Source organism: Salmo trutta, chromosome 28, assembly GCF_901001165.1.
Source record: "Salmo trutta chromosome 28, fSalTru1.1, whole genome shotgun sequence".
NCBI classification, from domain to species: Eukaryota; Metazoa; Chordata; class Actinopteri; order Salmoniformes; family Salmonidae; genus Salmo; species Salmo trutta.
In genome coordinates, this window is record NC_042984.1 from 36033815 (window position 1) to 36049502 (window position 15688).

Here is a 15688-nt window from a genome sequence, read left to right on the forward strand (position 1 = left end):
CTGTATCACAATTCCAGTGGGTCAGAAGTTTACATGCACTAAGTTGACTCTTCTTTTAAACAGCGCTAGAAGCTTCTGATAGGCTAATTGACATAATTTGAGTCAATTGGAGGTGTACCTGTGAATGTATTTCAATGCCTACCTTCAAACTCAGTGCCTCTTTGCTTGACATCATGGGAAAATCAAAAGAAATCAGCAAAGACCTCAGAAAATAAATTGTAGACCTCCACAAGTCTGGTTCATCCTTGGGAGCAATTTCCAAATGCCTGAAGGTACCACATTCATCTGTACAAACAATAGTACGCAAGTATAAACACCATGGGACCATGCAGCCGTCATACCGCTCAGGAAGGAGACGTGTTCTGTCTCCTAGAGATGAACGTACTTTGGTGCGAAAAGTGCAAATCAATCCCAGAACAACAGCAAAGGACCTTGTGAAGATGCTGGAGGACACAAGTACAAAAGTATCCTTATCCACAGTATGAGTCCTATATTGACGTAACCTGAAAGGCCGCTCACATTGGAAGAAGACACTGCTCCAAAACCACCATAAAAAAGCCAGACTACGGTTTGCAACTGCACATGGGGACAAAGATCGTACTTTTTGGAGAAATGTCCTCTGGTCTGATGAAACAAAAATAGAACTGTTTGGCCACAATGACCATCGTTATGTTTGGAGGAAAAAGGGAGATGCTTGCAAGCCGAAGAACACCACCAACACCATTGACGCACGGGGGTGGTAGCATCATCTGCAGCATCATGTTGCGGGGTGCTTTGCTGCAGGAGGGACTGGTGCACTTCACAAAATAGATGCCATCATGAAGTAGGAAAATGATGTGGATATATTTAAGCAACATCTCAAGATATCAGTCAGGAAGTTAAAGCTTGGTCGCAAATGGGTCTTCCAAATGGACAATGACCCCAAGCATACTTCCAAAGTTATGGAAACATGCCTTAAGGACAACAAAGTCAAGGTATTGGAGTGGCCATCACAAAACCCTGACCTCCATCCTATAGAAAATGTGTGGGCAGAACTGAAAAAGCGTGTGCGAGCGAGGCCTACCAACCTGACTCAGTTACACCAGCTCTGTCAGGAGGAATGGGCCAAAATTCACCCAACTTATTGTAGGAAGCTTGTGGAAGGCTACCCAAAACATTTGACCCAAGTTAAACAATTTAAAGGCAATGCTACCAAATACTAATTGAGTGTATGTAAACTTCTGACCCACTGGGAATGTGATGAAAGAAATAAAAGCTGAGCATTCTCTCTACTATTATTATTATTACTATTATTATGGCTCGGTCCCTCAGGGACATTCAGAGACCTGTCCCGAAGCCATTCCTGCGTTGTCCTGGCTGTGTGCTTAGGGTCGTTGTCCTGTTGGAAGTTGAACCTTCATTGCAGTCTGTGGTCAAATCAAATCAAGTGTTATTTGTCACATGCGCCGAATACAACAGGTGCAGACCATACAGTGAAATGTTTACTTACAAGCCCTTAAACAACAATGCAGTTTTAAGAAAAATACCTAATGAAAAATAAGAAATAAAAGTAACAAATAATTCAAGAGCAGCAGTAAAATAACAATAGCTTGGCTATATACAGGGGGTACCGGTGCAGAGTCAATGTGCGGGGCCACCGGTTAGTCGAGGTAATATATACAGTGGCAAGAAAAAGTATATGAACCCTTTGGAATTACCTGGATTTCTGCATAAATTGGTCATAAAATTTGATCTGATCTTCGTCTAAGTCACAACAATAAACAAAGTGTGTGTCACGCCCTGACCAGGTGAACTCGGGTAGATTGGGTCAGGGTGTGTCATGTTAGGTATTTTTCCTTGGTTTGGGTTTTAGCCTTGTGTAGGCTCTAGGTGGGAAATTCTATGTTGGGTTCTGTCGATTCCCAATCAGAGACAGCTGTCGCTAATTGTCTCTGATTGGGATCATATTTAAGTTGCTGTTTTCCCCACGCTGTTTGTGGGGTGTTGTCTCTTTGTTTTGAGCACGTAACGTATCAACATTTTTTCTTGATTTTGTGTACATGTTTAATTCCAGTGTGTTCAATAAACATGTGTTCGCTCCCAGCTGCGTTTTGGTCCGCTTCCTCGTCACCAGGCGACGATCGTTACAGAACACCCCACCGAACCAGGACCAAGCAGCGGGAGGATAAGGAGCGCGAGAGATGGGCTCGCGAGGGGAAGGAGTTCTGGACCTGGGAGGAGATCATGTCGGGGAAAGGACCCTGGCGGAAGGATTCCCAGGTCGAGGAGGAAAAGCCAGCCGGTAGACGGAGTCGCAGGCGGCGGTCGAGGAGGCCCGGAAAACACCCCCAAGAAAATTTTGGGGGGGGGCTAATGGGGTGGTCCGGAAGGGCAGAGGAAGAGCCCAGACCACTGCTCTCGTGGGGGATGACGGCGGAGGAAGAGACGAAGATGATGAGGCAGTTGATTGAGGACCTGCAGAGGGAAGATCTGGAGGAGGAGCCATGGTATGCGGAGTTGCGGGCTGTGTCGCCAGTGCGCCCGCACAGCCCGGTGCGTCCGGTGGACATGCCCAGCACATGCCGTGCTAGGATGGGCATCCAGCCAGGACGAGTGGCTAAACCGGCTCCACGCTTCAGGTCACCAGTGCCTGTTCACAGTCCTGTCTGGCCCGTTCCTGTTCCCCGCACCAAGCCCACGGTGCGTGTCCACAGTCCTGCCCGGCCCGTCCCTGCTCCCTGCACCAAGCCATGGTATGCGGAGTTGCGCGCTGTGTCGCCAGTGCGCCCGCACAGCCCGGTGCGTCCGGTGGACATGCCCAGCACATGCCGTGCTAGGAAGGGCATCCAGCCAGGACGAGTGGCTAAACCGGCTCCACGCTTCAGGTCACCAGTACGGGTTCACAGTCCTGTCTGGCCCGTCCCTGCTCCCCGCACCAGGTTAGTGGTGCGTGTCCCTAGTCCTGTCCGGCCCGTCCCTGCTCCCCGCACCAGGTTAGTGGTGCGTGTCCCCAGTCCGGCCCGGCCCGTTCCTGCTCCCCGCACCAAGTTAGTGGTGCGTGTCCCCAGTCCTGTCCTGCCCGTCCCTGCTCCCCGCACCAGGTTAGTGGTGCGTGTCCCCAGTCCGGCCCGGCCCGTTCCTGCTCCCCGCACCAGGTTAGTGGTGCGTGTCCCCAGTCCTGTCCGGCCCGTCCCTGCTCCCCGCACCAGGTTAGTGGTGCGTGTCCCCAGTCCTGTCCGGCCCGTCCCTGCTCCCCGCACCAGGTTAGTGGTGCGTGTCCCCAGTCCTGTCCGGCCCGTCCCTGCTCCCCGCACCAGGTTAGTGGTGCGTGTCCCCAGTCCTGTCCGGCCCGTCCCTGCTCCCCGCACCAGGTTAGTGGTGCGTGTCCCCAGTCCTGTCCGGCCCGTCCCTGCTCCCCGCACCAGGTTAGTGGTGCGTGTCCCCAGTCCTGTCCGGCCCGTCCCTGCTCCCCGCACCAGGTTAGTGGTGCGTGTCCCTAGTCCTGTCCGGCCCGTCCCTGCTCCCCGCACCAGGTTAGTGGTGCGTGTCCCCAGTCCTGTCCGGCCCGTCCCTGCTCCCCGCACCAGGTTAGTGGTGCGTGTCCCCAGTCCTGTCCGGCCCGTTCCTGCTCCCCGCACCAGGTTAGTGGTGCGTGTCCCCAGTCCTGTCCGGCCCGTCCCTGCTCCCCGCACCAGGTTAGTGGTGCGTGTCCCCAGTCCTGTCCGGCCCGTCCCTGCTCCCCGCACCAGGTTAGTGGTGCGTGTCCCCAGTCCTGTCCGGCCCGTCCCTGCTCCCCGCACCAGGTTAGTGGTGCGTGTCCCCAGTCCTGTCCGGCCCATCCCTGTTCCCCGCACCAAGCCCACGGTGCGTGTCCACAGTCCTGTCCGGCCCGTTCCTGTTACCCGCACCAAGCCCACGGTGCGTGTCCACAGTCCGGCACGGCCCGTGTCCGGTCCACCGGTGCCCAATCCTGTTCCGGTCGACGGCTCCGCTCCGGAGCCTGAGCATGCCGCTCCACAGTGGTCCAGTCCGGGCCAGAGGGGTAGGGTTAAGGTGAAGGCTGGGGAGAGAACACGCCCGGGGCCAGAGCCTCCACCGAGGGTGAGGCGCCCACCCGGGTCCCCCCCCTAATAGACTTAAGTTTGGTGCGCCGGGAGTACGCACCATTGGGGGGGGTTCTGTCACGCCCTGACCAGGTGAACTCGGGTAGATTGGGTCAGGGTGTGTCATGTTAGGTATTTTTCCTTGGTTTGGGTTTTAACCTTGTGTAGGCTCTAGGTGGGAAATTCTATGTTGGGTTCTGTCGATTCCCAATCAGAGACAGCTGTCGCTAATTGTCTCTGATTGGGATCACATTTAAGTTGCTGTTTTCCCCACGCTGTTTGTGGGGTGTTGTCTCTTTGTTTTGAGCACGTAACGTATCGACATTTTTTCTTGATTTTGTGTACATGTTTAATTCCAGTGTGTTCAATAAACATGTGTTCGCTCCCAGCTGCGTTTTGGTCCGCTTCCTCGTCACCAGGCGACGATCGTTACAGTGTGCTTAAACTAATAACACACAAATTATTGTATTTTTCTTGTCTATATTGAATACATAATTTAAACATTCACAGTGTAGGTTGGAAAAAGTTTGTGAACTCCTAGGCTAATGACTTCTCCAAAAGCTAACTGGAGTCAGAAGTCAGCTAACCTGGAGTCCAATCATTGAGACGAGATTGGAGATGTTGGTTAGAGCTTAGCCCTATAAAAAAGACTCACAAAATGTGTGTTTGCTATTCACAAGAAGCATTGCCTGATGTGAACCATGCCTCGAACAAAAGAAATCTCAGAAGACCTAAGATTAAGATTGTTGACTTGCATAAAGCTGGAAAGGGTTTCAAAAGTATCTCCAAAAGCCTTGATGTTCATCAGTCCACGGTAAGACAAATTGTCTATAAATGGAGAACGTTCACCACTGTTGCTACTCTTCCTAGCAGTGGCCGTAATGGAAAGATGACTACAAGAGCATAGCGCAGAATGCTCAATGAGATTAAGAAGAATCCTACAGTGTCAGCTAAAGACTTACAGAAATCTCTGGAACATGTTAACATCTCTGTTGACGAGTCTACGATACGTAAAACACTAAACAAGAATGGTGTTCATGGGAGGACACCATGGAAGAAGCCACTGCTGTCCAAAAAAATATTGCTGCACGTCTGAAGTTTGCAAAAGTGCACCTGGATTATCCACAGTGCTACTGGCAAAATATTCTGTGGACAGATGAAACTACAGTTGACTTGTTTGCAAGGAACACACAACACTATGTGTGGAGAAAAAAAAGGCACAGCATATCAACATCAAAAACTTATCCCAACTGTAAAGTATGGTGGAGGGAGCATCATGGTTTGGGGCTGCTTTGCTGCCTCAGGACCTGGACAGCTTGCTTTCATTGACAGAAAAACAAATTCCCAAGTTTATCAAGACATTTTGCAGGAGAATTTAAGACTATCAGTCTGCCAATTGAAGCTCAACAGAAGTTGGGTGATGCAACAAGACAACGACCCAAAACACAGAAGTAAATCAACAAAATATGCCTTCTGGAGTGGCCCAGTCAGAGTCCTGACCTCAACCCATTTGAGATTTTGTAGCATGATCTCAAGATAGCAGTTCACACCAGACATCCCATGGAATGGTCTGATCCGGGTCTGATCCGCAACTACAGAAAACGTTTGGTTGAGGTTATTGCTGCCATAGGAAGGTCAACCAGTTATTAAATCCAAGGGTTCACATACTTTTTCCACCCTGCACTGTGAATGTTTACACAGTGTTTTCAATAAAGACATGAAAACATATAATTGTTTGTGTTATTAGATTAAATAGACTGTGTTTGTCTATTGTTGTGACTAAAATGAAGATGAGATCAAATTTTATGACCAATTTATGCAGACATCCAGGTAATTCCAAAGGGTTCACATACTTTTTCTTGCCCCTGTACATGTAGGTAGAGTTATTAAAGTGACTTATGCATAGATAATAACAGAGAGTAGAAGCAGCGTAAAAGAGGGCAATGCAAATAGTCTGGGTAGCCATTTGATTAGATGTTCAGTAGTTTTACGGCTTGGGGGTAGAAGCTGTTTAGAAGCCTCTTGGACCTAGACTTGGTGCACTGGTACAGTCCATGACTAGGGTGGCTGGAGTCTTTGACAATTTTAGGGCCTTCCTCTGACACCGCCTGGTATAGAGGTCCTGGATGGCAGGAAGCTTGGCCCCAGTGATGTACTGGGCCGTTCGCACTACCCTCTGTAGGATGAGGATGAACAGTTGCAATACCAAGCAGTGATGCAACCAGTCAGGATGCTGTCAACGTGCAGCTGTAGAACCTTCTGAGGATCTGAGGACCCATGCCAAACCTTTTCAGTCTCCTGAGGGAGAATAGGTTTTGTCGTGCCCTCTTCACGACTGTCTTGGTGTGCTTGGACCATGTTAGTTTGCTGGTGATGTGGACACCAAGGAACTTGAAGCTCTCAACCTGCTCCACAACAGCCCCGTCGATGAGAATGGGGGCGCACTCGGTCCTCCTTTTCCCTGTAGTCCACAATCATCTCCTTAGTCTTGATCACACTGAGCACTCTGGAGCAGATTTTCATCAAGGATCTTTCTGTACTTTGCTCCGTTCATCTTTCCCTCGATCCTGACTAGTCTCCCAGTCCATGCCGCTGAAAAACATCCCCACTGCATTATGCTACCACCACCATGCTTCACCATAGGGATGGTGCCAGGTTTCCTCCAGACATGACGATTGGCATTCAGGCCAAAGAGTTAAATCTTGGTTTCGTCAACTCTTGTTTCTCATGGTTTGAGAGTCTTTAGGTGCTTTTTGGCAAACTCCAAGCGGGCTGTCATGTGCCTTTTACTGAGGAGTGGCTTCCGTCTGGCCAGTCTACCATAAAACCCTGATTGGCAGAGTGCTGCAGAGATGGTTGTCCTTCTGGAAGATTCTCCCATCTCCACAGAGGAACTCTAGAGCTCTGTCAAAGTGACCATCTGGTTCTTGGTCACCTCCCTGACAAAGGCCCTTCTCCCATGATTGCTCAGTTTGGCCAGGAGGCCAGCTCTAGGAAGAGTCTTGGTGCTTCCAAACCTCTTCCATTTAAGAATGATGGAGGCCACTGTGTTCTTGGGGACCTTCAATGCTGCAGAAATGTTTTGGTGCCCTTCCCCTGGTCTGTGCCTCAACACAATCCTGTTTCGGAGTTCTACGAACAATTCCTTCGACCTCATGGCTTGGTTTTTGCTCTGACATGCACTGTCAACTGTGGGACCTTAAATAGACAGGTGTATGCCTCTCCAAATCACATCCAATCAATTGAATTTACCACAAGTGGACTCCAATCAAGTTGTAGAAACATTTCAAGGATGATCAATGGAAACAGGATGCACCTGAGCTCAATTTCGAGTCTCATAGCAAAGGGTCTGAATACTTATATAAATAAGGTATTTCTAAAAACCTGTTTTCGCTTTGTCATTATGGGGTATTGTGTGTAGATTGATGAAGGAAAACTATTAAAATTATTTAAACCATTTTTGAATAAGGCTGTAACCTAACAAAATGTGGAAAATGCTCTGTATATTTACAGTACCAGTCAAAAGTTTGGACACACCTACTCATTCAAGGGTTTTTCTTAATTTTTTTACTATTTTCTATATTGTAGAATAATAGTGAAGACATCAAAACTATGAAATAACACATGGAATCATGTAGTAAGAAAAAAGTGTTAAACAAATCAAAATATATTTTACATTTGAGATTCTTCAAAGTAGCCACCCTTTGCCTTGATGAAGCTTTGCACACTCTTGGCATTCTCTCAACCAGCTTCATGAGTTAGTCACCTGAAATGCATTTCAATTAACAGGTGTGCCTTGTTAAAAGTTCATTTGTGGAATTTCTTTCCTTAAGTGATCATTTGACCAAACGGTCTGGACTTGAGGTCGACCGATTAATCAGAATGGCCAATTAATTAGGGCCGATTTCATGTTTTCATAACAATCAGTAATCGGCATTTTTAGACACTGATTGTGGATGATATTAATATTTTTTTAACTAGGCAAGTCAGTTAAGAACACATTCTTATTTTCAATGACGGCCTAGGAACAGTGGGTTAACTGCCTTGTTCAGGAGCAGAACGACAGATTTTTACCTTGTCAGCTCAGGGATTCGATCTTTCGGTTACTAGTCCAATGCTCTAACCAACTACCTAACATTGCACTCCACGAGGAGCCTGCGTGGCAGGCTGACTACCTGTTACGCGAGTGCAGCAAGAAGCCAAGGTAAGTTGCTCGGTAGCATTAAACTTATCTTATAAAAAAACAATCAATCTTAACATAATCACTAGTTAACTACACATGGCTGATGATATTACTAGTTTATCTAGCATGTCCTGCGTTGCATATAATCGATGTGGTGCCTGTTAATTTCTCATCGAATCACAGCCTACTTCTCCAAACGGGTGATGATTTAGCAAGCGCATTCGCAAAAAAAGCACTGTCGTTGCACCAATGTGTACCTAACCATAAACATTAATGCCTTTCTTTAAAATCAATACACAAGTATTTATTTTTAAACCAGCATATTTAGTTAATATTGCCTGCTAACATGACTTTCTTTTAACTAGGGAAATTGTGTCACTTCTCTTGCGTTCCGTGCAAGCAGTCAGGGTATATGCAGCAGTTTGGGCTGCCTGGCTCGTTGCGAACTGTGTGAAGACCATTTATTCCTAACAACGACCGTAATTAATTTGCCAGAACTGTACATAATTATGACATAACATTGAAGGTTGTACAATGTAACAGCAATATTTAGAATTAGGGATTCCACCCGTTAGATAAAATACGGAACGGTTCCGTATTTCACTGAAAGAATAAACGTTTTGTTTTAGAAATTATAGTTTCTGCATTCGACCATATTAATGACCAAAGGCTCGTATTTCTGTGTGATATTATGTTATAATTAAGTCTATGATTTGATATTTGATAGAGCAGTCTGACTGAGCGATGGTAGGCAGCAGCAGGCTCGTAAGCATTCATTCAAACAGCACTTTCGTGCGTTTGCCAGCAGCTCTTCGTTGTGCTTCAAGCATTGAGCTGTTTATGACTTCAAGCCTATCAACTCCCAAGATTAGGCTGGTGTAACCGATGTGAAATGGCTAGCTAGTTAGCGGGGTGCGTGCTAATAGCGTTTCAATCGGTGACGGCACTCACTCTGAGACCTTGAAGTAGTTGTTAGCCTTGCTCTACAAGGGCCGCGGCATTTGTGGAGTAATGGATAACAATGCTTCGAGGGTGGCTGTTTTCGATGTGTTCCTGGTTAGAGCCCAGGTAGGGGCGAGGAGAGGGACGGAAGCTATACTGTTACACTGGCAATACTAAAGTGCCTATATCCAATAGTCAAAGGTATATGAAATACAAATGGTGTAGAGATAAATAGTCCTATAATTCCTATAATAACTACAACCTAAAACTTCTTACCTGGGAATATTGAAGACTCATGTTAAAAGGAACCACCAGCTTTCATATGTTCTGAGCAAGGAACTTAAACGTTAGCTTTTTTACATGGCACATATTGCACTTTTACTTTCTTCTCCAACACTTTGTTTTTGCATTATTTAAACCAAATTGAACATGTTTCATTATTTATTTGAGGCTAAATTGATTTTATTGATGTATTATATTAAGTTAAAATAAAAGTGTTCATTCAGTATTGTTGTAATTGTCATTATTATAAATAAATAAAAACAATTGGCAGATTAATCGGTATCGACTTTTTTTGGTCCTCCAATAATCGGTATCGGCGTTGAAAATTCATAATCGGTCGACCTCTAGTCTGGACCTCAAAACCCCCTCTAACCGGCTGAAGAAATAGCGTTCACTTATGGCCTTGTCCTGCACCACTCTCTATTGAGAGACCTGAGTCTGAGCCAGCATCCAGTCGAAGTTATCAACTGCCTTTTTCTCTCTGGAGTGCAACAGAAGTCCACGTGGAGTGAGCGTGGAGAGAGATCTGTTCCAAAACTTCTCTCACATTGCTGGTATACTGGTTGGCAAATGGACAAGATAATGAGTTGTGGTGGGGTTTTGAACTGTGAAGCTATCTGAAGAAAAATGAAGAAATGCCAGAAGATTGAGTGCCGGAGAAGGGGGGGTGGAGCCAGCCATGGTTGAAGCAGTTTTAGGTTTGGTATATAAAGACCCGGTATTCTCTGTTTGATTCAGACTCTCAGTCCAGCAGTCAAGACTCATTATTTTAATAATTAATCAATATTAAATAAAGATGATTGTTTGAAGAAATGAAGAACTGAATTTCCACGACAACATGCACAATTATTATTTAGGGGTTGGTAATGTTCTCTAGTTGCGTCGTGATTGGCTCAGTTTTCAGTCACTCATGGGGACAGTACATCACCGCAAAATCTACGGGGAGAGCTCAAAAATTCAATCCCCTTGGGTGCTGCCATATACTTACATTAGAAGTGCCCATCCAAGAAGGCTCAAGCTCATTGGCCACAGCTAAAATGATGTCAAATCATGTAATACAGTTGAAGTCGGAAGTTTACATACACCTTAGCCAAATACATTTAAACTCAGTTTCACACAATTCCTGACATTTAATCCTAGTAAAAAATCCCTGCCTTAGGTCAGTTAGGATCACCACTTTATTTTAAGGATGTGATATGTCAGAATAATAGTAGAGAGAATGATTTATTTCAGCTTTTAATTCTTTCATCACATTCCCAGTGGGTCAGAAGTTTACATACACTCAATTAGTATTTGGTAGCATTGCCTTTAAATTGTTTAACTTGGGTCAAACATTTTGGGTAGCCTTCCACAACCTTCCCACAATAAGTTGGGTGAATTTTGGCCCATTCCTCCTGACAGAGCTGGTGTAACTGAGTCAGGTTTGTAGACCTCCTTGCTCGCACACGCTTTTTAAGTTCTGCCCACAAATTTTCTATTAGATTTTGGTCAGGGCTTTGTGATGGCTACTCCAATACCTTGACTTTGTTGTCCATTTTAAGCCATTTTGCCACAACTTTGGAAGTATGCTTGAGGTCATTGTCCATTTGGAAGACCCATTTGCGACCAAGCTTTAACTTCCTGACTGATGTCTTGAGATGTTACTTCAATACATCCACATGATGCCATCTATTTTGTGAAGTGCACCAGTCCCTCCTGCAGCAAAGCACCCGCACAACATGACGCTGCCACCCCCGTGCTTCACGGTTGGGATGGTGTTCTTCGGCTTGCAAGCCTCTCCCTTTTTCCTCCAAATATAACGACGGTCATTGTGGCCAAACAGTTCTATTTTTGTTTCATCAGACCAGAGGACATTTCTCCAAAAAGTACGATCTTTGTCCCCATGTGCAGTTGCAAACCGTAGTCTGTTTTTTTTATGGCGGTTTTGGAGCAGTGGCTTCTTTCTTGCTGTGTAGCATTTCAGGTTATGTTGATATAGGACTCGTTTTACTGTGGATAAGGATACTTTTGTACCTGTTTCCTCCAGCATCTTCATAAGGTCCTTTGCTGTTGTTCTGGGATTGATTTGCACTTTTCGCAGCAAAGTACGTTCATCTCTAGGAGACAGAACGCGTCTCCATCCTGAGCGATATGACGGCTGCATGGTCCCATGGTGTTTATACTTGTGTACTATTGTTTGTACAGATGAACGTGGTACCTTCAGGTGTTTGGAAATTGCTCCCAAGGATGAACCAGACTTGTGGATGTCTACAATTGTTTTTCTGAGGTCTTGGCTGATTTCTATTGATTTTCCCATGATGTCAAGCAAATAGGCACTGACTTTGAAGGTAGGCCTTGAAATACATCCACAGGTACAGCTCCAATTAACTCAGATGATGTCAATTAGCCTATCAGAAGCTTCTAAAGCCATGACATAATTTTCTGGAATTTTCCAAGCAGTTTAAAGGCACAGTCAACTTAGTGTATGTACACTTCTGACCCACTGGAATTGTGATACAGTGAATTTTAAGTGAAATAATCTGTCTGTAAACAATTGTTGGAAATATTACTTGTGTCATGCACAAAGTAGATGTCCTAACTGACTTGCCAAAACTATAGTTTGTTAACAAAAAATGTGTGGAATGGTTGAAAAACGAGTTTGAATGACTCCAACCTAAGTGTATGTAATCTTCCGACTTCAACTGTATCTACAGTAGCTTTGATTGGACTAACATCATACTTTCAAAATCTTAGCTAGCAGGCTAGCAGTCATCATCATGAAGTCGACAATGTACTGGCAAATCCTTTTCAATCGCTGACATATTAAGAGAAATTATATCTAAAACGTATCGGTGCTCATCGGTCATTGGACATAAACATTACACAAGAAGTTGGAAATCGCAAATTCAACAATGAGTGGTATGGAAGGAATCAGTGGCTAACTGCAAGCATTGCAATGCAATCACTAGCCTGCTATTCAGTGGAGTTGATGTGTGGTCCAAGTCTGGGTTTAAGGTCTCTTTTCCAAGCTTAAAAGGATAAACATTCAACATTGGCAATGCTGTCAATCCAGCATGACTTCTGTCGCGTTCAAAACAACTGGAAACTCGGAACTGGGAAATCTCAGACTTTAGTGAGTTCAAGAGAACTGGGAACTCTAAAAAGATATTGCTCCGATTGGGAAAATACGTTTTGAATGGTCATCCAACTCGGAATTTCAAGTCGAGACTTCTGGCCTCTTTCTAGAGCTTCGACCTGAAGATCACTAATGTCATGATTCAACCTTGTTTTTTTCAGAGTTCCCTGTTGTCTTAAAAGCACCAATCCAGAGAATGCCAGACTTTGATGACAAAGTTTGATGACAACATTTGCCCACGTAGGACCACCATGCCACCTTCCTGTTCAAGTGAGCACAGCCCAACAAGGTGAGTCCAAAAATGTCTTGTATACTGCTGCATAAATTATGTAATATGCCAGGGAGATATGTTTACTGTAGTTAATCGATATGACGACAGCCAGTGAAAGTGCACGTTTTGCACATTTTGCTCTTCATTGTAATCAGAGGGCTGATATAAATACTATGCATGCCAGTCTCTCTTGGCTAAGAGTTGAGACTGACTGCATCACTTATTTTTATAAGAAACAATGTGTTGAAAATCCCAAATTGTTTGCATTGTCAACTTACACACAGCTCTGACACACACACACTTATCCCACCAGACATGCCACATGGGGTCTTTTCACAGTCCCCAAATCGAGAACAAATTCAAGAAAGCATAGAGTGTTATATAGAGCCCTTATTGCATGGAACTTCCTTCCATCGCATATTGCTCAAATAAACAGCAAACCTGGTTTCAAAAAACAGGTAAAGCAACACCTCACGGCACAACGCCTCTCCCCTATTTGACCTAGATAGTTTGTGTATGCATTGATATGTAGGCTATGTGTGCCTTTTAAAAAAAATGTATGTAGTTCTGTCCTTGAGCTGTTCTTGTCTATTGACGTTCTGTATTGTCATTCTGTAATGTTTCATGTTTTGTGTGGACCCCATGAAGAGTAGCTGCTGCTTTTTCAACAGCTAATGGGGATCCTAATAAAATACCTAACAGTTTTTGGGCACTGTTTGTCACCGTTATAGTGCAATTAATGTATTGTTTAGTGTTGTGTAGTGGCTTTGCTGGCATGCATCCCACTTATTTTTTTTTTGCCCCACCAAGATTTACATGCTAAATTTGAAACTGATTAAGACCTATGTATTTACTATGAAATATGTTAACTTCTTCATACAGTAGTATCTGGTAAATTCTTCATACACAAATATTTGAAATCTGTGCCTAAATGCAATATCTACTTCAACATTTCAAAAAATATCTAGAATGAGTAAATTACATATTCTTACATTGTTTTTTTTTAAATCAAATGTAATGCTTTTACATTTGTATCTGCAAATGGAATGTAAAACTTGTGTGTAGTGAGGTTTATTTTGTTTATTTCCATGTTAATAGATAAAAAAATGTATATTTTTGGTTTTTCATTGTATTATCCACTGATAAATACTTCTAGTCATGCCCCTGTACATGGATGGAAACTCAATGACAAATGCACACATCTGCCGGTAAAATGTACATATCATTTTGAGCGAATATTAGATAATTCACTTGAAAATCGATATACAAGTGGATGAAAATCTAGCTATCGTCTTCATATAGTGGAAGGAAATCTAGGCCTATGGTTCTGGAAAGAATTCATCTGACCCTTTCTCTCTGTTAGTATGTGTAATCTAGTGCAAGCTTCTTGAAAGTATAATATTTTTGGGGGTCAATTTTGCATTAGTCAGTCATGTTTACTGTTTTGCGCATATATCAAGTAAGAAATAAACAAGTAAAATATTGCGTTTGTTTATTGTACAAATACGCATATTGCTAGCATTTCAGTCCAGCAAGTTTTTTCAAGGGGTAAATGTTTAAACAGGCTTTATAACACTATCATACAAAAACAAATAATCATATCACTTGAAATCATAAGGACACCAAATCCAGGACAACAACTTTTGATCCTTGTTAAAAAGGTCTGGTCCAGTTCCCCCAAAAAAATCCTGATTTTCATATCTTTCTACAACCTCAGATGAAATTAACATTATCAAAGTGTTAGAAATATGGTCAATGCTGTTGGGGGGGGGGGGCGAAAAAATGTACCATGCAAATGCAGGAGTTCAGCATATTGCAACAAATATATTGCACTCAGAAGGGAGAATCAAAAGGCAGGAAAATAGAACACTTGAGAGAAAATGCAAAGCAATTACATTTTCATCATAAAAGAAGATGCTTTCTCCCACATAGGACTAATGCAGATGGGCATCATGATTATGTTTTCTGGTCCATTAAAATATTAAGTTTGGGCATTATCCATGACACCATCTACACCTGCTATATTAATACGTTTTAAAATCCAAATGACAGACAATACGATCACTTAGTGTTCATGAAAATGTGTCCACGTCTTCTTCCAATATGTGATCATTCACATTAGGCATGGTGTATTACGAGATGATGATCCATTTCAAAATGTGTCCACGTCTTCTTCCAATATGTGATCATTCACATTAGGCATGGTGTATTACGAGATGATGATCCATTTCAAAATGTGTCCAGCATGCCAGCAACAAGTCCACTCCGACATTGGATTTCACAGTGAAATAGACATTATAAACTGGGTAGTTTGGGTCCTGGATGCTGGTTGGCTGAAACAGCATTTCAGCCCTGTGTACATCAGACAATACACCACAGTATGATGCAAAAATACTTGTTTACTGTTCAATTTATGAAGGTAACCAGTTTATAATAGCAATAAGGCACCTCAGGGGTTTGTGGAATATGGCTAATATACCACATCCTGTGGCCTTATTGCTTAAATATACTTAGAGACACCAACTCAACCCATTTTCTGGCCTGTCTTCCACATGTCATTTCTACACCTTCAGCTAGATGTACTACTTCACCTGATGAAGGCATTTTGTGCTGGGTTGGCATTTAAACTGATATCAACCCCCCCTTCTCATTGCCCTTGTCTGATACATAGCACTTAAACCTGGTTAAATAAAAAGTACTCCTACAAAAATGTTTCAAAAAGGACCCTGTGGTTTTGGTAGGTCGCACAAAGGCATACATTTGCCTTGTGATAACCAACCTTAATGGCTATGCACAAGCTGTTCAATATGAAG